The following is a 26,126-nucleotide window of genomic DNA, read 5'->3' on the forward strand; positions in this document are numbered from 1 at the left end:
ATGTAGTTACCACTAAACAAAACAGTTTATGAATACAATATGTCTTGATCAGTATCACCCCTTTCATCATTCTGCTCCATTCCTCCCAAGCCTCAATTTTCTTAATTCTATAGCATATGCTTTAAATTTTATGATTGCATTCCTCCTTCTTCTCTTCATTTTTCTTTTTTTGTTTTTATATGTTTTTTATTGTAAAAATATTGTACAGAGGGGTTACAGTTACATGTATAAGGTAATGAGTACATTTCCTATGGAGCATAGTTACCTCCTCCTTTGTTTTTCCCCTACTATCCCTTCCCTCCCCACCTCCCCAACTCCTCCCTCCTCACCCTTGAAGTTGTAAAGTTTGTTTTCAACATAGTGTCTTGTACATTTCATTGTTACAATGGGTCAACCTGTATCCTTATTTAAGCATTTTGTTATTTCTCTTTCCCTCCCCAAATTAGAAAATGTATATACAAGATGCAAGGCACCGGAATCAAATAGAGTGAAAACAGGGGTTATACCATGGGGGAAGAACATACAAGAGAAACAAAAAAACCCCACACAGTACATTTTAAATACATTGAAATCAATAGCAAGAAAGAAAAAACGACTTGTGTTCCTATCTTGGGGGTCATTTCACTTAACGTCATCTTAGATGGTCATATGTACATAGCTTTTGACCATTTCTTCTTGTCCTAGACTTATACTAGTTATTGCAATTAAGGGAAACCATGGGACCTATGTTTCTTTGGGCCTGGCTTACTTCACTTCATATAAATTTTCCAACTCTTTCCATTTCCTAACAAATTGGGTAGTGTTGTTCTTTCTGATGGAAGCATAGAATTCCATTGTATATATGTACCATTTCTTGATTCATTCATCTACTGAGGGGCATTTAGGTTAGTTCCATATCTTAGCTATGGTGAATAATTCTGTGATAAACATAGTTGTGCTGGTGGCCTTGTTTGTGATCCTTTGAGTAAATGCCCAAAAGTGGGACTGCTGGGTCATAGGGGAGCTCTATGTGGAGTCTTTTGATGATCCCCCATACTGCTTTACAAAGTGGCTGAACAAGTTTACACTCCCACCAACAATGCAGTAGGGTTCCTTTTTGGCCATATCCCCTCCAGTATCTGTTATTAGATTTCTTGATGATAGCCATTCTAACTGGGGTGAGGTAGAATCTCAATGTTGTTTTGATTTGCATTTCTTTTATGGCTGGAGAAGTTGCATTTCTTCATTCTTATTCTCTCTTCATTTTTTATAGCCCTTCCTCTTAAAGACATTTTTTCACGTTTGTTCACAAATGCTCCCTGGAAATTCACTGATAGGGAAGTTTATTTCAAATTACTCTCTTTGGTGGCTAGTTGGACTTTATAAACTCTGATGTGGAGATTAGAGCTATTGTTTTGGAGATACTAAAATTAAATCAGTAACATAGCTTTGTTATTTCTTTTAAAGTATATGATATTAGGAAGATTATAACTTTTGTAGTACTTATTTAAGGCTGATGAATGTATAACAAGAGAAATATTTAAGTGTTTGGAACTTTACAAGTAGCATTGTTTTACTGAAATTTGCAAAGAAATATGAAAGCACGAACAGAGACTAATGATTTCATTCTTTATGATAGTCAATATATTTTTATTTTGGTGGAAGATTATACAAAGATATACTTCTCTGTCTCCTGAATAATGGTTTCCTCTTTCTTTTAAAACGTAGACAAAAGCTAATCAAATGTCTATGAAGTCACATACCATGTAGTAGAATCTCACAGTTTTATTTGCTTACATTGGATATAATGGAACTGCTTCAGCTATGCAAGGGAGGATTTTCATGTTTTCCTTGTGGGACTACTCATTCTGATTTTCTACTTTGTTACTAACCCAGTAACCTTGGGTCATGAGCAGAGAACTCTACCACTTGAATCATACCTCCAGCCTTATGCCCAGCTCTCTAAAATTCTGAGCAGAATGTGAAGTATATAATTTGTCTGTGAGCACACATCAGACATAATTTTAGGTGTTCTGAAATCCACTTGATAGTAATAATGAGTGGATAAAGAATTAGGATCTGTTTTTTTTTAATTTAATCCAATTACATTTTGAAATACACATTTGCCATATCACTATAACAATGCATTTTGTTAAGCCTTTGAAATGCAGTGACTTTAAGCTGGTATTAAAAAAAACACAAATAGCATTAGGAAGTTCCTATGTGCAAGCTCTCCCAAGAGACCTGCCTGGTAACACAGAACAAGTAGTTCTGCCTGTAGTTGGAGATGAGGACACAGTTGACATTTAGATTTTCATGTGATTTTGTTTGGCACAACTGTCAGAAAGATAGGGAATCAACACCAGTATGTGGTCTATAAACATGAATATGAGGAAGCTGTATAGCAGGCCTATGTGCAATGAGGGGAAACAAGAGATAGGTCATGCAGTCACCATAAAGAATGAGTCAGAAGAGCTAGGCACAGGGGCTTCAGGCCTAGCTGCTCAGGAAGCTGGGGTGTGAGGATCAAGATTTGAAGCCAGCCTAAGCAGACCAATCTGAGAGGCTGAAGGTGTGGCTCAAATTATAGAGCACCAAGTGTGAGTGGAAAAAGAAGTGTAAGGGCACAAGGCCTAGTGTTCAAGCCCTAGTACTAGCACACATACACTGAAAATCAGAATGATTTCTGTTTCTCATTCTGCACAGTAGATTGTGTCTACTTAGAGATGCTATGAGTTCAAATCTTGTTTAAGAGGCAGATGGGAGGAGTCCAAGGTACTAATAAATGTTAGTAAATAGTCATTGAAAACACGAGGGAGGTGGACATTTCTACCCTTAATGATCATAATGGGCTCTTAGATGAGTTCTTATTTAACTCACTCTAGCGCAGTGGCCTAGGAGGTGTCATCAAGTTTGTCCAGGACCAATGTCACTGTTCCAAAAAACTTCCACAAACATTACTCCAACCTAACGTCACCTCAGATAGCCTCCTACCTCCCATCCAAAGTCCTTAAGGAAGAGTACTTGAAGGTCCCCGTTTATCTGTAAATATGTTAGCCCCCAAGGGGTCAGAGGTGAGCAGCCATCTGCTCATATCTGGAGCATAGAGGGCTTTATTAGAGCTGACACACTAAGTAAACTATGTATGGAGAGAGAGCACACGGTGGGAAAATGCAGCTGCATTGGAGAGGCAGGAGGAGAACAAGGGTGCTTGACTTTCAAGGGTTGGGTGGGGTGCAATGATAAGAATCAGATAGTAGCTTTGATGAGATGAGTTTCCCCAGAGCTCATTTGGGCCTAGCTTGTTCATGGTGGCTGGCTCTTAAGGAGGCATTCCAGCAGCCATGTCTCTCTGAAGCAAGGCCAGTGGAAGGCAGGCAAAGCACACTGACTCTTATCACTAAGTCAATTACCTGGTGGGATTCCTCAGCCTTTTACCTTCCTTTGCTTCTGTTGCACTTGAGTACTTTGGTAATGAGAGACTTCTCTGTCCACTGACAGGATATTTTGGCATTAACAAGCACGAGGTCATGCAAGAGTTCTTCATGCTCACCTGTTTTAATGTCACAATGTGAAATAGCATGTGATCTCCATGGGTTCCACTGTGTGGAGAAATGATGAAACAAAGTGAAGCATAAGAAAGTTATCTTTACCTAAACAATTTGAGCTGCATCCTAAAGGGGAGGAAGATTTTTGAACTTTGTGCCTATAAGTAGAGGGCATTTTTCTAGATAAAGATTTGCATAGAGCACTGTTCACAATAGCTAGGATATGGAAACAACCCAGATGTCCCACCACAGATGAATGGATCCAAACATTGTGGTATCTATACACAATGGAATATTATGCAGCCATTAGAAATGACAAATTAATGACATTTGCAGGGAAATGGATGGAGCTAGAAGAAATCATATTGAGCAAGGTAAGCCAAGAGCAAAGAGACAAACAGTACATGTTTTCCCTGATAAGTGGATGTTAAATCCAAAATGTTAGGTTATACAACAAAATTAACAGGACTTGAGAAAGAAAGAAAGAACTTCCACTCATCTGGTCGAACCACTACTAAATAACCCCATGCTGCTGATCATATGTATGATGTATGGTGTATATGTGTACACCGTTGTAGGTTATAGACCATGATAGACAATTTGCTCCAGGAAAGTTAGAATGAACTTGTGACTTTAAATGAGCATCACTATCCCACAATACTGTGAAATTTGGGAAATTATGTAATCACTTAATCACAATAAAGAAAAAAACACCAGAAAACTAGAAGTGGTGCTAGGGCTCAAGTGGTAGAGAATGAGCCTTGAGCTGAATTGCTCAGGGACAGCTCCCAGGCCTAGAGTTCAAGTCCCACAACTGACAAAAAAAAAAAAAAAAAAGAGAGAGATCTTTCATGCGATTGTTTCTAACATATTTATAAGGTTATGTCTTTGTTGCTTTGTATGTCCCTCCCCCACGGTATAACCCCTGCTTTCACTATATATGATGTTGGTATATGTGGAGGGGAAGGGAAAAAACAAATCGTTAAAACAGGGATACAGGAGGACCCATTGCAACAATGAGATGTACAAGTCGTTATGTCGAAAAACGAACTTTACAACTTTGGTGGGAAAGGGTGGGGGGAAGGATGCGAAGGGATGGGAAGGGGAAACAAAGGAGGAGGCAACAATGCTTGATAAGAAATGTACTCATTATCTTGTCCATGTAATTGTAACCCCTCTGTACAGTATTTTCACAATAAAAAATACATTTGTAAAAAATATTTGCATAGAATCACATCTTAGTCTTTTTATGGTACAGTAAAAATAGTGTAACATAAACTGTATTTTAAATCAATTGTGCCCTATTAAAATTAGCAGAATCAAAACTGAGGTTGCCAAGATCTGGTATTCTGTTTTATACACCTCTGAATGCAGACACTTAGAATTGTCATGTTGATTAGTGGTAAAACATTCAATATTATTATTTATATTTAAATTTATTATTTAAATTATCATTTATAAATGCTGGTTTTCACCTGATTTTAAGTATAATTCCTTATACTGTTTAGTTATATCTCTATATAATTCTTTTTGTGTGTGCCAATTCTGGGGCTTGAACCCAGGGCCTGATCACTGTCTCTGAGAGGTTTTTGTGCTCAGGCTAGGGCTCTACAACTTAAGCCATAACTCCACTTTGGGCTTCTTTGGTGGTTAATTGAAAATAAGAGTCTTACAGACTTCCCTACCCAGGATGGCTTTGAACAGCTATCCTCAGATCTCAACCTCTTGAGTGAACTACCAGTGTTGGCTTATAAATGCAGTCCTTAAAACTACCTATTTATAAATCAAATGCTATGATTTTTAATATACTACCTGGATTTATGGGCCTTTGACTCTTAATTAACTTCTTGATTTATAAACAACAGACCCAAAGTCCCAGTTGATAAGATATAAAATCTTCTGCTGGATTTATGCACCATAGCCTAGAGGCCTGGTATAAATTATTGTCATATTTCAAATATTCCCATTAGTTACTGCTTTGGCTGTATGATTTGAAAACACCTTCCCTCTTTACTATTAAATATATGGCACATTTTGATAATTTGTTACTACTAAGTGCTGATTTATTAAACCACCATGGTATCATGTTTTAACATAAATTTTAAAGAATTTGAATGAGGCACATGAGATTTTTGGAAGTTTCATAAGCAGGAAGCAAATTCTATATTCAATACCCAAGCAAGCAAAGCATGGAGGGCTGAACATAGAATGTGTGTCTTTATATTCTATGCCTCCCTAGCCCTTGCAACTAAATCTTTTCTTTCAATACATGTATACAATTGTTGGCTAGACCTAAGCAGACTTCCAACACAGGAAAAGTACTAGTGTCTTACCTGGAGAGAATGATAGAATTATTGTGTACTAAGCCTTTGCTGAATTTGGAGAGGTGTTCATGGTTTTATCTTGATTTTCTCCTCCTTCTGTCTGATTCATCCAATGGGGACAGCGTGAAGTCCTGCACGGGAGCTCCCAGACCTTGTTGAGCAGCCAGTTAAATACATGTCAGTTGAAGCTAATTCTTGTTTTCTTGGTTAAATGGCTGTGGGACTCAGATTTATCAGTTTTATGCTCTTGCTTATTGGTGACTAAACTACTGCCCATGGTCAGAAAGATTTGTCCCTGCAGAGGATTACAGCAAGGTTTGAGGACATTGAGTGAGAATGAGCTTTTAAAGTAATGCTATTCTTGAAGTTGTTATGCAAGATAAAGAGAATGGATGATTTTCCCTTTCACTATATCAAGTTTAGCAGATCTATGTTGTTCACTTGGTTTCTTAGCCTCATGTGGCTCATATTGGTGTTTTATTTTTAACTTTTAGGGTGGTAGAAGGTGTTGCGTGGTGACATTTGTTGTTAAAGTTTTATCTTACACAGCTTCCAAGAACTGAGGTCATCATTTGGATAAACTACCAAATAGTACACTGAAATTCTTACCCTGTATTCTCTACATAGTTTTGCAATTTATAGAAATCTAAGAGATTTGGGGCAAGAAAAAGTGGTAGGCATATAATTTAATATATAGCAGTTGGTAATAACCATATGATATCTTTTTCATATAGCAGTTTTAACAACACAGTTCTTTTTGGTGCTGGTCCTGGGACTTGAACTTAGTGTCTGGGCACTGCCTCAGAGTATTTTCTGCTCAATGCTAGCACTATACCACTTAAGCCTTAGCTCCACTTCCAGCTTTTCAGTATTTAATTGAGATAAGAGCCTCATGGACTTTCCTGCCTGAGCTGACCTGAAACTGCAATCCTTAGACGTCAGCCTTCTGAGTAGCTAGGATTATAGCCATGAGCCATCAGTCTGGCAGCAACACAATTTTTAAAACAAAATTGTCTACATGCTTTTCAAAAGATCTCATTTGGCATTATACTTGAGCCAAGAATTAAGATTTAGTTTGGGGACAGAGAAAAAGATAATGTTCTGAAATGTCAATACATGTTTTGTGTCCTGATGGACAAGTCAATGTAACTGAGGAAAGATTCAAACCTAAAGTTGTAAGCAAATGACAGAAGGTTCTTACTGGGAGTTGCTCAGGCTTTAGCTCTGTTTCCTGGTTGAACAGCTTTATCAAACACTGTAAATCACTTCAACTTTCCAGTGCCTCAGTTCCTCCTTAAATAAGGAAGATTAGGTTAGCAAATATTCAGTGAGTACCTATTATTTGGCAGGTAATCTCAAATTTATCAGGGAACCAACTGAGTGAATGATTAAGACACAGTCTGATTTCACAAAATTGAAATCCAGAAGAGATGGCAGAATTTTAAAACTAAGTGATAGACAAGTCTAAGCAGATTCTTTTTGTTTGTTTGTTTGTTTTTTGTTTTTGGGTCCAGTCGTGGGGCCTGAACTCTGGGCTTGGGCACTGTTCCTCAGCTCTTCAGCTCAAGGCTAGTGCTCTACCACTTGAGCCACAGCACCACTTCTGGCCTTTTTCTTTTTGCTTATGTGGTGCTGAGGAATCGAGCCCAGGGCCTCAGGCATGCAAGGCAAGCGCTCTACCACTGAGCCACCTTCCAAGCCCCTCTAAGCAGATTCTTTAGACAGGAGAAAAAGAGGAGAAAAATAAAGTCCCGGCCCTTTACTACTGGTAATTTCATGCCACATATTTTGTAAATCCATAGATAACGAGCACTATGTACATAATTTTATCATCCCAGTTATCTTCCACACAAATAGTGACCTTTAGTGAAAAGTAATCACCCCAGTACTGTCAAAAGTCATGCTGTTAAACTATTTATTGTATATGATTAGTGGATTCAAATGTCAAAGGTAAAATTAAAAATAGAATCATTACCTAGGGTATCTGGAGAGGATCTCTCTCTCTCTCTCTCTCTCTCTCTCTCTCTCTCTCTCTCTCTCTCTCTCTCTCTCTCTCTCTCTCTCTCTCTCTCTCTCACACACACACACACACACACACACACATATCCAGGATAAGAATGATCATTGCATGTACGACTACAGTACAAATAGAAAACTTACTTATACTAGACAAGATCCCTGCTCACAAAGACTTTACATTTTCTTTTTCTTTCTTTCTTTCTTTTTTTTTCCAGGGCTGAGGACCGAACCCAGGGCCTTGTGCACGCTGGGCGCGCACCCTTCCGCTGGGCTAAACCCCCAGCCCCATGAAGACTTTACATTTTCAAATATGAATAAGTTTGGCAGAATGACCGTACTGGTATTTTTTTAGCAAAACTTTTGTGGAGTTTGCTCAACTGGTACACTTCCATTTGAACCATACCTCCAGTCATGCTTTTTGTTGGTTATTAGAGAATAGGGGCTCATGAACTTTTTTGTTCAGGCTGATCTCAAACCATGATCCTTGTGATCTCAGCCTCCTCAATAGCTAAAGTTACAGAGTTGGACTGCCAGCCTTAGGCCTTGAACAGAATTTTAAGTGCATAAGGTCATGTGTCAAGGGCCCTAGGAAAATTTTCATTTTAATAAGAGCAAATTTAAAACAAATGTTTTGCTAAAGACAGCTTAAGGAAAAAAATAAGTACTCTCTCCATTTTTAAAAAAGGAATCATTAAGTAAAAATGTAATTTACACCTAAAATTTTTCCTCTGAATTGGTCTTTTAATTAAGACCATAATTGCATAAGCACCTAAAGTACTCATTTCTTTTAGAGTCAATACTTTATCTTTTAAAAACTACATTGAGACATCTATTATAGGCACAAAAGCTTTAAGCACATTCATGCAAATATAACCATGAAAACATAATTACCAGAATGATGAAAGTATTCAGGAGGATGACCTCTTGAAAAAGAAACAATTGTAGCTAATAAAACTGCCAAGTAGATATGAGAAATTTCTGTGTTCAGCAAAACAAAAAGAGAATGGGCATTTTAAATTATTCATCACACTAAACCAACGGCATCTCTCTGTCTGTCTGTCTGTCTGTCTGTCTCTCTTGTCAGTCGTGAGGCTTGAACTCTGGGCCTGGGTGCTATCCCTTAGCTCTTCAGCTCAAGAAAAGCACTCTACCACTTGAGCCACAGTGCTACTTCCAGTTTTCTGGTGGTTTATTGGAGATAAGAGTCTCAGGGACTTTCCTGCCCAGGCTAAATATGAACTGTGATCTTCAGATCTCAGCCTCCTGAGTAACTAGGATTCCAGGCATGAGCCACCAGCGCTGGGCTCAATGGCATCTTTTTTCAAAAGAACTTAATTTATATGCTGTCTTTCTTTACTCCATTTCTCACTGTAGATCTATGTGAAAAATACCTACTATCTACCTACCTGTCACCATCATATCATGGTCTGCATGCCTGGGCTGGTGGCATCAGATTCACTTCAACTCAAGGCCATAGCTGTGAGGATGGAAAGCAAGAAAGTCTTGTGAACAGAATAATGTCCACCGCTCTATAAGATGCTGGTGGCACATACATGTGGTTGCATTTTCATATCTGCTGTTTGATATTTTAAGAAGTTGAATGAATTACTAGAAAGAATATGTTAAATACATGAACAACAGAGAAATGGATGTGTACATTAGTATGACAGATGACAGAATCAGTATAAAAAATAGTGACACATTTCTATATACCTGGAGTTTCAACCACATCTGATTTAGATACTTAAATACAAGATATAACTTTGGGCATTTTACTTAATCCTAAGATGAGTTAAGACTATCAAGGTGGTTAGATTAATGTATTTTGCATATAAGCAGAATATGAATTTTAGAGGATACATTTAGTTCATTGTATTCCACCTCTAGCCCTCCAAAATTCATATCCTGAATTCCTAACCCCCAACATAATCTGTTAGGAGGTGGGATTGGGAGGTAAATAGGATAGGAAGGTGCAGTTTCCATGAATGAGATTAATGTGCTCACGATTATAGAGAACTCACTCCTTCTTATCCTCTGGTGAGCATAATGAAAAGAGCTCTCTCCAGAACTCCACCATGTGGGCATGCTACCTTCAGCCTTGAAAATGATGAGAAATAAATTCTGTCACTTCAACATCCCACTCTGTGGTAAGTTTTTTTAATTTAATTTAATTTTATTATACAGGTGCTGTACAGAGGGGTTACAATTACATAAGTAAAGTAATGAGTACATTTCTGGTCAAACATTGTTCCCCACTCCTTTGTTTTTCTCCCACTATCCCTCCCCTCCCTCTCCCCCCATCTCCAAAGTTGTAAAGTTCATTTCCAACCTAGTATCTTGTGAGTTTTTATAGCTAAACTGACTAAGACATTCATTTAGGTTAAAAAATACAAATGCATATATAAAACACATTGGGCAAACCTAGGTAAGTAGTATATCACCCTGGAACAACAACACACAATGAATCTTAAGTTTTAGTTGAATTGAAGTTTAGTCCCTAGTTGTGACTCCACTGTTAGGAACTCAGTTTTGAGAATGTGTTGGAGCTTTATAGCACAGTTGCCTTTGGAGAATGATATGTGTGGCAGAAATGCTCCAGTAGGACTTGCATCTCTTTTAAAGTGAAGTCCTATGGATTGTACAATCCTTGTTTCAGGAGAAGCCCAAAGCTCTAAACAGAGAAACAGAATAAAATAGCAATGGAAATTTAGATCCCATTTCTCTTTCTAATCCCATGTGTTGAAATGCCTCACTTTTTCCTTTAAAATAACCAGCTTGTATATATTTACTTATATATAACTAGCTTATATATAACCAACTTACATATAATTAAAAGCTTTTGTTTACATGTGCACATACCTATATATTTATATAGATATGCATATATTTATTATTATTAATATATTAATTTATCAATATATTATTTTATCAAATATTAATTTATTAACATCTTAATTTATTAATTAATATGTTAATATATTTCTGTATAATATATTTATTTACATATACATTTATACACTGGAAGGCCTTGAACTTGCATTCCTCCTGCTTTATTCACCCTCTTGAGTTTCTGTAAAAATTCAGTAATAAGAAAATAGCTCACAACTTCTGTGTGGCAAAGGACATAGCTAGTACAATCAATAGACGGCCCATGAACCAGGAGAAGATCTTCACTAGCTATACAACAGACAAGGGTCTCCAAAAACAAATCCTCAATGAAACAACCACCCCATTAATAAATGGGCTAAAATTTAAAGAGATACAACTCTGAAGAAGAAATAAGCATGGCTAATAGGCATATGAAGAAATGCTCACCTTCTCTGGCCATAAAAGAAATGCAAATCAAAACATTGAGATTCTACCTCACCCCAGTTAGAATGGCTATCATCAAGAAATCTAATAACAGATGCTGGAGGAGATCTGGCCAAAAGGGAATCCTACTACACTGTTGGTGGGCGTGTAAACTTGTCCAACCACTCTGGAAATCATTATGGAGGTTCCTCAGAAGACTACACATAGAGCTCCCCTATGACCCAGCAATCCCACTTTTGGGCATTTACCCAAAGGATCACAAACAAGGCCATACTAAAGCTACCAGCACAACTATGTTTATCGCGGCATTATTCATCATAGCTAAGATATGGAACCAAACCAGATGCCACTCAGTAGATGAATGTATCAAGAAAATGTTGATATATATATATATATATATATATATATATGAATTCTATGCTTCCATCAGAAAGAATGACACTACCCCATATGTTAGGAAATAGAAAGACTTGGAAAAAAATAATATTAAGTGAAGTACGCCAGACCCAAAGGAATATAGGTCCCATGGTTTACCTCATTTGCAATAATTAATATACGCCTAGATTAATTTGATCAGATGAGCAGAAAAGCTCAAAAGCTTTGTACATATGGCCATATAAGATGATGCTAAATGAAATGAACCCCAAGATTTGGGCACAAGAGGTCTTTCTTTGTTGTTGTTTTAAATGTACTATGTGATTTTTTTTTTGTTTCCTTTGTATATTCTTCCCCCATGGAATATCCCCTGTTGTCACTGTACTTGGTTTTGTTACCTTGCATTTTGTATATACATTTGTCTAATTTGGGAAGGGAAAGGAGAATAACAAAACACTGAAACAAGGACACAGGATGACCCATTTCAACAATGATACCCACAAGACAATATATTGGAAATGAACTTTACAACTTCAGGGGTAGGGAGGAGTGAGGAAGGTGGGGGAGGGAAGGGATAGTGGGAGAACCACAAGGGAAGGGGTCGCAATGCTTGACAAGAAATGTTCTCATTGCCGTACTCATGTAACTGTAACCCCTCTGGACAGCATATTTACAATAAAATAAAATTTGAAAAAAAAAGAAAATGGCTCCCAAATTTTAAGAAATAATGGAACTTAAATAATATGGGATACTACATAGCTGCTACATGAATATGGCAACAAAGAAAAATGCCCATGAATATAGCATGAAAAATATATATGGATGTATTTTATGCAAGAATTGTTTTAAGAATGTCTAGAGTAAGACATGTGCCATGGCTCATGGCATAAAAGGTCATTCTGTTGTGCTATTTCTTCTAATGATTCACTAGTCTCATAATTGTCCTAATATATTTTCTTGTGTTTAATACCACTTAACTGTAAATTTAGCTGGGTTCAGTATACCACTGGTTGATGTATCAGGCACTCTGTTTTCACACTATCTTCTTGTTCTTAAGACTAGTCTTTCATCTATGCAAATTTATGACGTTTCTGGGATTTGTCAATGTTGACTGTATTGTTTCCGAAATTCACATTCTTCATTACTGCAATGCAAAGACCTACTATCTTAAATAGTCATACCACTGCAACCACAATTGTGTTGTTTATTCTTACAGTCTGCTGATTCCCCAGACACTGTAGTCACTTACAAAACTGTAAGTGTGAACAACTCAATATTCTTCTTTCCCCACTACTCTAGAGTCTACTAAAGTTAGCTGCAGCAGTATAGCAGAACCTTGTGGATAGGATGAATTCATAGTTGCTAATGCAATTGGCCAGTACTGAAGTATTGTTTTGGTCTAAATTATTTTTCATTGCTTTCAGCTAATTCACATTTTCTTTGCTTACGTTTTATTCTATTTCCTTTCATGCTTTTCTGATTAATATAAAAATGTTTTATTGATAAAAGAAACATTTTCATTTGAGAAGATTCCCAATTTTAGGTCTCCAATTTACTACAGTTGCATGAAAGTTAAATATTTTCTTGATTCTAAAATAATGATTTTTTATTACATGACATCATATTCCTATAGTGTGTAAATAAATATGGATATAGATATATATATACAGATACACACATATATACATATGTATGTATATTAAAATACTGTATTTTGCCTTATTTTAAAAGGTACCCCTTTCCTACTTCTGAGTACCAGTTCTCAGGAGTAATCATTTTCAATTCTGTCAAAAATAAATTTTGACCAAATTAAACAAATTAAATCAAATATGGCAAAATAATAGAGAAGTTACAAAACTGGGAATCCTCAAACTACTAAGTCCACATCACAGTAACCTAGTATTAGAAAAGAAAAAAGGAAGAAGTACACTATTTTGTGATGACAAACATTTGTCAACATTGAATAACATTTGTTATTCAATGAAACTCTTTCCAAACACAATTGCAAATGTTGTGGTTTCATTTCACAAAATTATGCCAATACAGATGTAAAGTTTACCTTTTGTATTTTTTATGACTAGAAGAATTAGGATAATTAGCTGACCAGGGAGAAGGATAAATAAAGATGTGGATATATCAACACCACTTAAAATGTAGTCCTGGTATCCAGATATGAAGAACACTTGGTAAATGAAGGATACAGTATATAGATTTCTTCCATTACCTAGGAGCTATACATTGGCTGAGAGGACAAAAATATAGACATGTTGGACTGGGAAGGTGGCTCAGTGATAGAGCACTTGCCTTGCATGCCTGAGGCCCTGGGTTCGATTCCTCAGCACCACATAAGCAAAAAGAAAAAGCCAGAAGTGGCGCTGTGGCTCAAGTGGTAAAGCATTAGCCTTGAGCTGAAAAGCTGAGGGACAGTGCTCAGGCCCAGAGTTCAGGCCCCACGACTGGACCCTCTCAAAAAAATATAGACATGTTGGTGGGTGCTGGTGGCTCATGCCTGTAATCCTAGCTACTCAGTAGGATGAGAGCTGAGGATTACGGTTCAAAGCCAGCCCAGGCAGGAACATCCATGAGACTCTTATCTCCAGTAAACTACCAGAAAACCAGAAGTGGTGCTGTGGCTCAAGTGGTAGAGTGCTCGCCTTGAGCTGAAGAGCTCAAGGACAGCGCCCAGGCCCAGAGTTCAAGTCCCACAACTGACAACAAGAGCATATATATGTTTCTGTAGGAGTCATCCTTAGGAGATACTGAAAAATCACTGAAGGGAAATTCTGAGCAAAAAACTCTAGGCTTGTCTGGACTACAGACTGGAACAAAATCCTGGTTCCAAGCAACAACACACAAAAAGAGATAGTAAATCATCTAAGTGTAGGACTCCTATTCCTCTCCCTTCCTCTTTGCTTCTTCTGAGGTGAGGTGAGAAGTTTATTGTTTCATGGGCTCCTACCTTAAAGCACTACCTCATCAGAGGGCAAAAACAATTGGGCTACACAATCAGACTAGAAAACCTTAAGCCATCTGCTAGGACTATCCTAGATGTATACTAATTATTATAAATGAGAGAACCATGTGATATATGTTTTTTGGGGGACTGGTTTACTTCACTTAATATGATTTTTTCGGAATCTTTCCATTTCCTTACAAATGGGATGATATCATTCTTTCTTATGGAAGCATAGAATTCCATTGTGTATATATACCACATTTTCTGGGTCCATTCACCTACTGAGGGGCATCTGGGTTGGTTCCATATCTCAGCTATGGTGAATAATGCTGCAATAAGCATAGTTGTGCTGGTAGCTTTAGATGGCTTTGATCAGAATAGCTCAATAGCTTTATACATATGACCATTTAATATGATGCCAAGCAAAATGAACTCCAAGATATGGAAAATAGAGGATTTTTGTTGTTGTTGTTTTTAATGTACTATGTGATTTCCTTTTTCTTTTGCATTTTTCCTATTGTTTATCCCTTGTTGTCACTGTATTTGATTTGATACCCTGGGTATTGTATATATGTTAATCTGAATTAGGGAAAGAAGGGGGACAACAAAATGGTGAGAAAAGGACAAAGGGTGAACCAATCCAACAGTGATACTCACAAGACAATATGTTGGAAATAAATTGTACAAATTGGTGGGTGAGATTGAGGGGAGGGAAAGTGGGAGAAAGATGAGGGAGGGGGTAATAAGTTTGACAAGAAATGTACTCACTACCTGATGTATGTAACTGTAACCCCTCTATAATCACCTTCACAATAAAAATAAATAAATAAAAATGTAAATAGAAAAATAAAACCTTCACGCTAGTTATCTCAAATATTTTGTGATAGTTAAAAGCAGCAGACCTATAGACACAATTGCAGGTCAGTTTCAGGTGGTTTAAATTTATGCTACATTCCCCTTGCTGCATCAAATTTCACAAACATTAACATAATACTTTCAGGTTCCCCAACTGCCCAAATTAGCAGGAGTTTGCAATTACACTGGAACCAGTGCTGTAAGTGTAGGATGTTGAGATTCTCTCTGGTATGATTCTAGAACCTGACTCTTAAGGCAAGGTGGGGGCAGTGAGTGGTGGGATTGTTCTTGAGGAGCATCTTTGTCAAGGAATTTCCCTATGTCACACAACAGATATTAATTTTTCTAGGAAGATTTATTTTTAATAGAAACCCTGAAAACAATCCAAATTGCCATCTACAAATAATGCTTTATAAAATATTGCAAGTATGTAAACTCAATGACATATAACTGAGAAATAAAAGGAGTTACCATCCTTCATATTCAAATTTCAAAAAGATTGACAAAATATATTCTAGGTTCCCAAGTGCACGACTTGGCAGGAACTTGGAATTACACTGGAAGTCAGTGCTATGCGATTAAGGGTTGTTGAAATTCTCCCCAGGGTGACACGAGAACCTGATTATGTTCATAAAGTCTTACTTCTGTGTAAAATCTCTGGTGTACCAGGATGGAGTTGGCACCAAGACATTTTACATTCACTTCATGCACATACCTTGCTGTGGTATAAACTGTCATAGGCTGAGCGAGGTAAAGCTTACTGATATATATTCTCCCAATACACACTACACACATAAGAAATAGAGCCTTCATTCTTTGAATACACTTGTGTAGGATCAGTGACCTAACAACTTCCCATATCCATCACACTCACTGACGTTTTCTAAACTATGTCTTTTCTCATACACAAGAGGTGAAGTTTTGTGCTTGAAACTTTCTTAACAACTGTTGCATTCTGGAGAACTTTCTTTCCTGCGAAATATCTGGGTTCTTAGGTTTATTTCTGTGAGGGACAGTTTTACCACACTCATCACAAAGCGTGTTTCCAGGCCGTGAAGTTTCTGATGTTGAACACATTTATTTTGGGGGTTGAAAAGCTTACCTGTTTTTTTTTTTGGCATTGTTTGTGCCCAGAAACAATGTAAAAGGGATCTCCACTTAGGGCTCTATATCTGGCTTTTCCACATTAGGAGTGGCCTGTTTCAGGACAAGGACAATTTTCATGAGGAAGTCTTCCTATCCCCAATGTCACTGAAAGCTAACTCTGATCATTGGGAATGCAGGCAATCCCTTGTAATCAAATTCTCCACTTTCTGCTGAAAATGGAAGTAGCACCCCATTCACCTACCACAAACTTAGCAAGCCTATGTGAACTATTTTGTCCTGTGGTGTTCCCTGCTGCATAGGCAGATGAAAATCTTATTTCCCATGAGTGGGCCTCTACTGTACAAGGACCAGATTTTTGTAACAAAAGAATAAATGGGTGGTCACTGTAGGCCTATAAGTACAAAATAAAGTGTTATAGAGGATACACTGTAGGCCTATAAGTACAAAATAAAGTGTTACAGAGGATATGGTCAATCGGTTTGAGTATTTGAGATAACCCTCCAATAGTAAAGTGCAATTTAAGCATGGTTAAATACAACCTCAACTCAAAGGAAAAAAATATCGCGAGTTCATAGAGGGAGGCATTGTTACAATGTAGTTCATCCTAGAGATGAAAAAAGACCATCCACAACAGGTGGGTTGCAAACCGAATAATGAAAGAGAATGGGAATATTTGGATGGAATGGAATGAAGATCAAAATTCTGAACTTTTCTCTGCTCATGCTCATTTTGCCCAGTGAAGGTATCTAGTCTGTGTGTCCTTTTCAGATGAAGAAGCAGAGCCTGAACTGGATGCTTTGAAGGTCGGTAGGGTTCAGAGGTAGACAGGGGACTTTACTCAAGAAGTTGCTAGGTAGGTGCTCTGGGTTGGATTTCCGGAAATGTGTCAGTGGAGAGCGGAGGGCTACGCAGAACTTCCGGCAGCGTCACTTTAGAGCTTCGTTCACTGGTAGTGGTAGCCATTTTGGGGAAGAGTGAGTGTGTGAAGCTCGTCGGGCTTGCTGCTTTCTGGTGTCTCTTCGTGTCCTGTCCACCAAATAAGAGTTCCATTGAAGGTGAATCCTTGTCTGTGAGAGATTTGTCTTAATGGTGTTGATTTTTCACTTGTGATTTCTTGTCCTCTGAACGGATTTTGAAATTAGGCGAGGACGGGGTAGGAATAACCGAATAGTTCAGAGGTTGGACAGGGACAGAATGGATTTCCTCAAACATTTGAGGATGGAAAAAAAAGTACTGTAGGAAATTTCCTGAAATGAGTAGGCTGGCCGGACACAGGAACCTTCTAGAAATTCTAGAGGCTTGGGAGGGGGCTTGGGTTGGGCTTCCGGTGGGGCTTCCTGAAATGTTAGAAGGATGAGGGACTGGGTGGGGCTTTCTGAAATATTTGCATAGTGGACAAGGATTGTACAGAACTTAAAATATTAGGACAGGCAGTTCTTTGTGAAGCATTTAAAATGTGAGCAGATAAGTTGATGTTAAGCAAAATGAACCCCAAGTTAAGGACTTCAAATAGTTTTTCTTTCATGCGATTGTTTCTAACATATTTATAAGATGCTTTGTTGCTTTGTATGTCCCTCCCCCACGGTATAACCCCTGCTTTCACTGTATTTGATGTTGCTATAATTTGTGGAGGGGAAGGGAAAAAACAAATCGTTTAACTAGGCATACAGGTGAACCCATAGCAGATGTACAAATCATTATGTTGAAAAACGAACTTTACAACTTTGGCTGGGGAGGGGCGTGGGGGGCGGGGAGGGATGGAAGAGGAAACAGAGGAGGAGACAACAATGCTTGATAACAAATTCACTCATTACCTTGCCCATGTAATTTTAACCCCTCTGTACGGTATTTTCACAATAATAAATAAATAAATAAATAAATAAATAAATAAATAAATAAATAAATAAATAAATAAATAAAATGTGAGCAGGGACTAAGCAAGATTTCCTGAACTGATTTTGGAGTGGGTCAGGACTGAGTGAAACTTTCTTAACTACTAAAAGTGTTGGAAGTTACTGGATAAAACTTGAAATGTTTTCAATGTGGGTTGTGGAGGAGGGACTGGTCAGGACTTCTGGAAGCATTTGATGAATGGGCAGGACTAGATAAAACTTCCCGAAATATTTTCATTCTGGATAGGAGACTGGGTGGGACGTCCTGAAATAGGAGACTAGTGGAGGACCTCCTTACATATTTGAGGGTGGACCAGAACTGGGTGGGACTTCGCAGGAGTAGGATGGGGCTTTGAGCTGTTTTCAGAAATATTAGGAATAGGGTGGTAACTGGGCCGAACTTTCTGAAACATTTGCATATTGATGTGGAACCGGGAGGGAGTTCCTGAAATATTAGGAAGGTGGGTATGGCTTCCTGGAAATATTAGAGTTTGGAAGGGGGACTGGGTGGGACTTTCTGTAATATTGGAACATTACAAGGATTGTCAGAAACTTGACTGTTTCTTCTGCAATACTAGGAAAGTGCACAAGGTCTGGATGGGAATTCTTGAAATATATGCCTGGTGTACAAGGCTGGGCAGGACCTTCTGAATAATTCCTAGTGGGGCAGAGTTACACTTTATCAAGGGGATTGATTGGACAGAGTTCCTGAAGTGTTAGGGACGTGGGCAGGACTTAATGTTAGTGGAAGCAGGCAGCTCTTACTGAATATTTGCAATGCAAGGACTTCATAGTAAGCAGACACTGAGTAGGTCTTCCTGAAATATGAGAAGAGTGAGAGAGACTTCTTGAAATTTGCAGAGGGTGAAAGGAAGCCTGGAACTTTGCTGTGCTTCATGAAATATTAGGAATGTAAGCAGGAGTTGCTGAACAACTTTGTGAATGGTAGGACTGGTCAAGATTTTCTGAAATATTTAGAGTATGAATGGAGACTGGGTAGGATTTCCTGAAATACTAGGAAGGTGGATGGGAAATGACTGGGACTTCCAGGAAAAAGAATTGGATGGTAGTGGAAGACTGAGCAGAAAGTCCACAACTACTCCTTTAGCCCTGCCTGGATTCTGGGTGTGTTTCCCAGAATTTCTTTAGAGTCCTCAAAGAGTGGTTGCAGTTCCACCAGCTGGCCACTTTCTGGTATCACTTTGTGGCCTATCAACTAAGGGTCCATTAGAGCAGAGTCCCATAAGCTGTGGCTTCATGGTGCTGAATTTGTTCCCGTGATTGTCGCCAGATATGTTTTGGGTCACCTTCTGATTTGAGGGCTACCTATTGAGGTGCTAACTGTGCCATGCATCATGTTTTCCAGGTTCCCACTAAGGCTGTATGGCCATCCAGGCCTGGGTAGCTACATTACATGGCTTTTTCCTGCAAAGACAGTGGTCCTGTTCTTACCAGGGCCAGGGCAGAGTGACATTTGAGGACTTGTTCATGAATTACTTTTGGGAGAAGTTGGAACTACTTGATGATGTGATGATGGACAACTGCACTAGTTTCCTCACTGGTGATTTCTATTTACAGAGCCTTGGTATCTTTTCAGCTTGAGCCACACAGAATGACCAGGAGTTATTTCTTGTTAGAAGTAGCTATGACCAAGTCACAGATGATGGAAATAAAGCCTGATATACTGTAGGAAGTAGAGGGTAAAATCTTGCTTATGACAAGAACGTTAAGATTGGCAAAGGAGAAAACTGTTTTTGAAATATGGTCAATATTGGTGCCTGTTCATATGTGTGTTTGATGTGTAACCCTCCCTTCTTTCTGTTGTAACTATCATGTGAGTTGTGTGCTTCTAAATCCAGGTCCTTCCCTTTTGTCAAAATCTCAAGATATTTTCTTCTTGGGCAGACATGGAAGTGTACTTCTTATGATCTTAACCTTCCATGTGGGTGGGTTGACAGATTGTTCTACTGTATCTAGTAGTTTTGAAAATGTGTCTAATAACTCTTCTATCATTTCTGGGCCTGAACTGCAGCAGTCTTTCTTATTGCCTAATCTAATATAGGTGGGATTATGGGCAGGCATGAGTCACTGTCATGTGGATTAGAATTTTCAGTGTATTTGGTACATGTATCTATTTATACTTACACTTACTTAAATTAGGTAAGCCTTTTACTTTTGATGGTATTGGAATTGAATTTTAGGTTTGGTGCTTTTTTCATAAGGACTGTTTCTGATGAAGTACATTTTCACTTTGGGAAGTTGTCTCCTACCTACCAGTTTTGGTGTTTAAACTCAGGACCTTGTGCTTGCTTTGTTGATGGTATTCTTACTACTTGAGCCATGCCTCCAGCCTACTTCCCTTCTCTTGTCAGTTGTGGGGCTTGAACCCTGGGCCTAGGCACTGTCCCTCAGCTCTTCAGCTCAAGGCTGGCATTCTACCACTTGAACCACAACGCCACTTCCAATTTTCTGGTGGTTTATTGTAGCTAAGAGTTTCACAGACTTTCCTGCCTGGGCTGGCTTTGAACTGTGATCCTCAGATCTCAGCTTCCTGAGTAGCCAAGATTATAGGTGTGAGCCAACAGTGCCAGGCTCCTTCCCTTCTCTTTAAATGTTTAGAATGAAAATATTACTTGATGATGTTTTTTAATTAATAAGTTTTTTAATGTGAAAATACCGCACAGAGGGGTTACAATTACATGAGCAAGGTAATGAGTACATTTCTTATCAAGCATTGTTGCCTCCTCCTTTGTTTCCCCTTCCCATCCCTTCCCATATTCCCCCTATCCCCCCCATGATGTTTTATGTGCTCTTATTTTATAAAAACATTCATCTAATTATTGATCAATCTGGCTTTTGTTTTGTTATTGTATTTTAATAATTACTAATTTATGATACTGAGAGTGTTTTTAGTATCTTTTCGTTTTTTGTTATCCTAAGAAAAAAATTTAAAATTATAGTAACATAATATCTGTACAATCAGTGGATTTCACACACACATGCACACACACATGTTGGTCCTGAGGCTTGAACTCAGGGCCTGAATGCTGTCTTTGAGCTTCTGTGCTTAAGGCTTAGTGCTCTACCATTTGAGTCACAGTTCTACTTCAAGCTTTCTCTGATGGTTAATTGGAGATAAGAATCTCACTGGACTTTTCTGTCTGCACTGGCTTTAAACTGAAATCCTCAGATCTCAGCCACCTGCTAGGATTACAGATTTGAGACACTGGGTGGCTTCACTGCTACATTTGCATACATGCAAATATGGTTCCTCAATTATGTCCAACTTTCCTTCTTTCCTCTTTTTCCATTCCTTCTTGTCTCCAGTCCCATTTCTGTTGTCTGACAGTCATTCTGCTTCCAGGGTATCATTTCTGTTTTGTTTTCACATATTTGTAAATACATGATACTTGTCTTTTGCTGTCTGGCTTCATTCTTCTTTATTGATAAATAATAGTTCATTGTGTGTGTATTCTACATTTTCCTTATCAGCTTATTTGTTGACAAGCATATGAGTTGATTCTGTATCTTAGATACTATCTTGATGGAGACAGAACAGAATCTGTATGTTACTTTAGATGTAGAGTCATTTTGACAATACTAGTTCACCTAACTGAAAAACATTAAAAGTCCATTTTTCAGTACCTTCTTTGTTTTCTTCCATTTTTCTTTGCTTGAACTCAGGGCCTGGGTACTGTCCATGTTTTCTTTAATTGATTTTATTTTTTACATAAAAATTTCAGTAAAATTTGGATAAAGTGATTTTAAGCAGTAAATCAGTCTTATCAACTGTCTATGTTTTCTTTTGCTCAAGGCTAGCTCTCTACTACTTGAGTCACAGCTCTACTTTTGATTTTTTAGTGGTTAATTAGAGAAAAAAGTCTCAGGGATTTTCCTGCCTGGGCTGGCTTTGAACCATGATCCTCAAATCTCAGCCAACTGAGTAGCTAGGATTACAGGCATGAGCCACTAACTCCTGACTTTGTTTTCTTCCATTAAAAATTTTTATTGAAGTTTTGAACTTTTAGATTAGGGTTATTTCTAGATATTTTTGAGGTTATGAATGGGATTGCTTTCCTGATTTCTTTTTTATTAAGTTTATTACTGGTATATAGAGCATATACTCACTTTTGTATGTTGGTTTACTACTTTCATGAAATTGCTCATCAATTCTAAGAGTCTTTTTATAGTCTAGGATTTTCTAAATACAGAATCATACTGTCAGCAAACAGAAACATAGAAAAAGAGGCACGGTTTTCTGACCTTTTTCAGTGAATCAAGATCTATTGATGAAATAAAATCTGGTATCTGAACAATTTGGATTTATGAACATCTGATACTTAGTAAAATTCATGTTTACTAAAAGATGTGACCATTTTGAATGGCCAAAAGAAGCACTAGGTGGCTCTGTACCCTGTATGTTTCCTCTTTCTGTAAGAACATTTCACTCAGCTTTTGCTAATGCTGTGCTCAGCACTAGATGGCACCAACAGCTGACAGTGTGTTCCTTTTATCTTTTGAAATTATTCATCCTAAATGAGAAATAATTGTTTTATTTTCTCTTTATAGTGAGGAATATGTGATTAATCTCTGTTCTCATTACTGTAGGAATGAATATAGCTTCAATGCTAGTGGAATTACAGTTATCCACTGTAACTGCAGTTAAGGAGCTATAGAAAATTAACCTAACACATTACAATAATTTCCATGTAATATATCTAAATCTAAATAATATTTTATAAAATAGGAACACATGAGTTCATTTTGAATTTAGTTTTAACTGAAGTTGGCTTCATTGCATATATTTATGTGTATATATTTAATATATATAATACTTGATAGGTATTATATATAAATTTATATATGTATATACATATAGTATATACACATAAATATATGTACTATATAGTATAATTATATATACATATAAAATATAAATAGGTTTATTATTTCTGAACTCCAGGGCAATTACTCATAAATTCACTCTCAGTAAAGTAAAATCAATCTTACAGGTCTTTATTCGATTTTGGGAGCTATAGTTACTTTAACATTTTTATTATTCAGCTGTTGCCAGTGACTCATGCCTATAATCCCAGTTACTCAGGAAGCTGAAATCTGAAGATCACAGTTCGAAGGCAGCAGAAAAATCTGTGAGACTTCAATTTTCACATCATTCTCCCTCTACCCCTCCAATAAGCCAGAAGTAGAGCTGTGGCTCCAGTAGTAGAACATTAGCCTAGACCCAGAAAGCTTAAGGACAGTGCCTATGACCTGAATTCACACCCCAGGACTGGCACATAAACAAAAAATGCAAAAAATGTTACTAGCATTGTTGTTCCATTAAATGCTTCTGAATTTCTTACTATAGAGGTAGGATTTCATTTCTTATACTGACTTTCTAGCTTTCAAAATGTGAAGTTATAAACAGTCAATCTTGAGGAGACCTGATTTTCTAAATTGAAGATCAGGTTCATTTTCAGTAGCTTGCCATATAGGACAAACTTTCAAATGTCACACGTTATATAAAAGTATTAGTTAAATATGAGGCTGATAAATCACTGGGACATATAAAATGAAATGCTTTAGAGATAATTGGCTTTGGGACTAGATCATTTTATCTTCTTTACCACTTTCTTAATTTAGATCACATTCCAGCTAAAGACGACTGCATGAGGGAATTCACTTCTGTTGTTTTATTTTCACTGGCAAGTCAATACTGTAATTTCTTTCCCACATGCTGTTTTCCAAGTATCATGAGATTAGAAAGCTGTTTTTACTTAATTTTAAGTGTTTCTATATGTGATAAATGAATTGCATTACATGTATGAATACATAATGTATAGAGAAAGAGTACTAAGAATAACCCATCCATCAAGAGGTTTATAATCTAGTAAAAATATTTTCAGTATTTGTGCAACCTATTGTGGTAAGGTTGGGAAAAGCAAATGTACTTATCATTGCCTCTTTGTTCTTTATTTTCTGTATGAAAAATGAATTTACTTTGATCTCTTTATTATTCATGTGTATTTTAAATCAAGAAAAGCCATGAAAAAATTTATATATTCTGAAACTGGTGGAATGTCATTACTAAGTTTAAACAAGGGCTATTTATTGTCACAACCATTTATCAACACAGAAATAAAGGTTCTATATTATTCTTGACATAGAATCATCCCTTCTAATGCCAGCTTGGTTTTACAGTGAACAGGATTTTCTCACTTCTTTTCTTATGTAACTATACAGCATTGTTTGAAACTATGGATCTGACTATATTATTTTAATAAGTGAGGGCATTTTGTTCCTGTAAGGAAACTAAATCTGCTTTTTCTCAGTTATTTTCAAGTGATGTTTTGGGAAGAATATATTAAAATACAAACAAGAAATAATGTTTGTGCTTTAATTTTTTATTTTCTCATTTTATTTGTTTCAATGAAAGTTCACATTTGAACTACATATGTACAACACAAAGTTGAAAATTATTAGAAGATATAGAAATAAAAATTAAGACCTCAATGTGTGTCCCAGTCCCGCGGATCTGTGTCTTGCTTCAACAGTGTTTGGATGGAACATACCTGGGGACTGCGCTTATTCTATCACCAACTGCCTTGGAATCTCCTCTCCATTCACAACCTCTGACCCTTATCTTCTTGCTTGTTTCCTGCTTCCAGGACGAACTAACGCGTTTGTTTGTGGTTGGCTCTGTATTGACCAGCCATGACCTCCCAGATTCGTCAGAATTATTCCACCGAGGTGGAGGCTGCTGTCAACCGCCTGGTCAACTTGCATTTGCAGGCCTCCTACACCTACCTCTCTCTGGGCTTCTATTTCGATCGCGACGATGTGGCTCTGGAGGGCGTGGGCCATTTCTTCTGCGAGTTGGCGGAGAAGAAGCGTGAGGGCGCCCAGCGCCTCCTGAAGATGCAGAACCAGCGTGGCGGCCGCGCGCTGTTCCAGGACGTGCAGAAACCTTCTCAGGATGAGTGGGGTAAAACCGTGGAGGGCATGGAAGCCGCCCTCGCCCTGGAGAAGAACCTAAACCAAGCCATTTTGGATCTTCATGCCATGGGTTCTGCTTGCACAGACTCCCATCTCTGTGACTTCCTGGAGAACCATTTCCTGGATGAAGAGGTGAAGCTCATCAAGAAGATGGGCGACCACTTAACCAACCTCCACAGGCTGGCGGCCCCTCAGGCGGGAATAGGCGAGTATCTCTTTGAACGCCTCACCCTCAAGCACGACTAGAAAACACGAGAGTCCAGCAGCCTTTGAGGGCCATCTCTGCCTTGCCAGATATCAGGGTTTCCGCCCGGGCTTCTGCCTCTAGCCATTGGGAAACTTCCTAACTAACCATCCTGGAGCCCATCCCCAGCCTTGTATCAAATGAAATAAACCTTTTTGCAGAAAAAAAGATTCCTATGTTCCTGGCTTTTTGGATAGAAGATTTTATAGTTTCTGTAATTTTTTGAATGAAGGAAATAATTAATCAGTATTTCACAGCTTAAGGATATTTCATTGTCATGCATCTTAGACTAAGATATGATTCCTTTACTATAAGTCTCATTCGCAATGTAATTTATCAAACGGAATGTGGAATAGATGGCAGCATTAGTAACACTTATCTCTATAATGTGCACATTAAATATTCTTGTTCAACAGAATCTCTAGTGGTATTAGCCTTCTATTAAAAAGATTCTAGATTATATCAAGGTGAAATCCTTAGATGGCATACTAACAGATACTGAGTAACTGAGATAAAGGA

The 26,126-nt window shown here is 37.7% G+C and overlaps 1 pseudogene; it reads left to right on the top strand.

Annotated features, from left to right (window-relative positions):
* Positions 1–17,442: 17,442 nt before the first annotated feature.
* LOC138839667 (ferritin light chain pseudogene) lies at positions 17,443–25,735 on the top strand (annotated as a pseudogene).
* The last annotated feature ends 391 nt before the right edge of the window (positions 25,736–26,126 follow it).

This window comes from Dipodomys merriami, unplaced genomic scaffold (genome assembly GCF_024711535.1).
Source record: "Dipodomys merriami isolate MVZ:Mamm:240054 unplaced genomic scaffold, mDipMer1.0.p SCAF_3, whole genome shotgun sequence".
Taxonomy (NCBI): Eukaryota; Metazoa; Chordata; class Mammalia; order Rodentia; family Heteromyidae; genus Dipodomys; species Dipodomys merriami.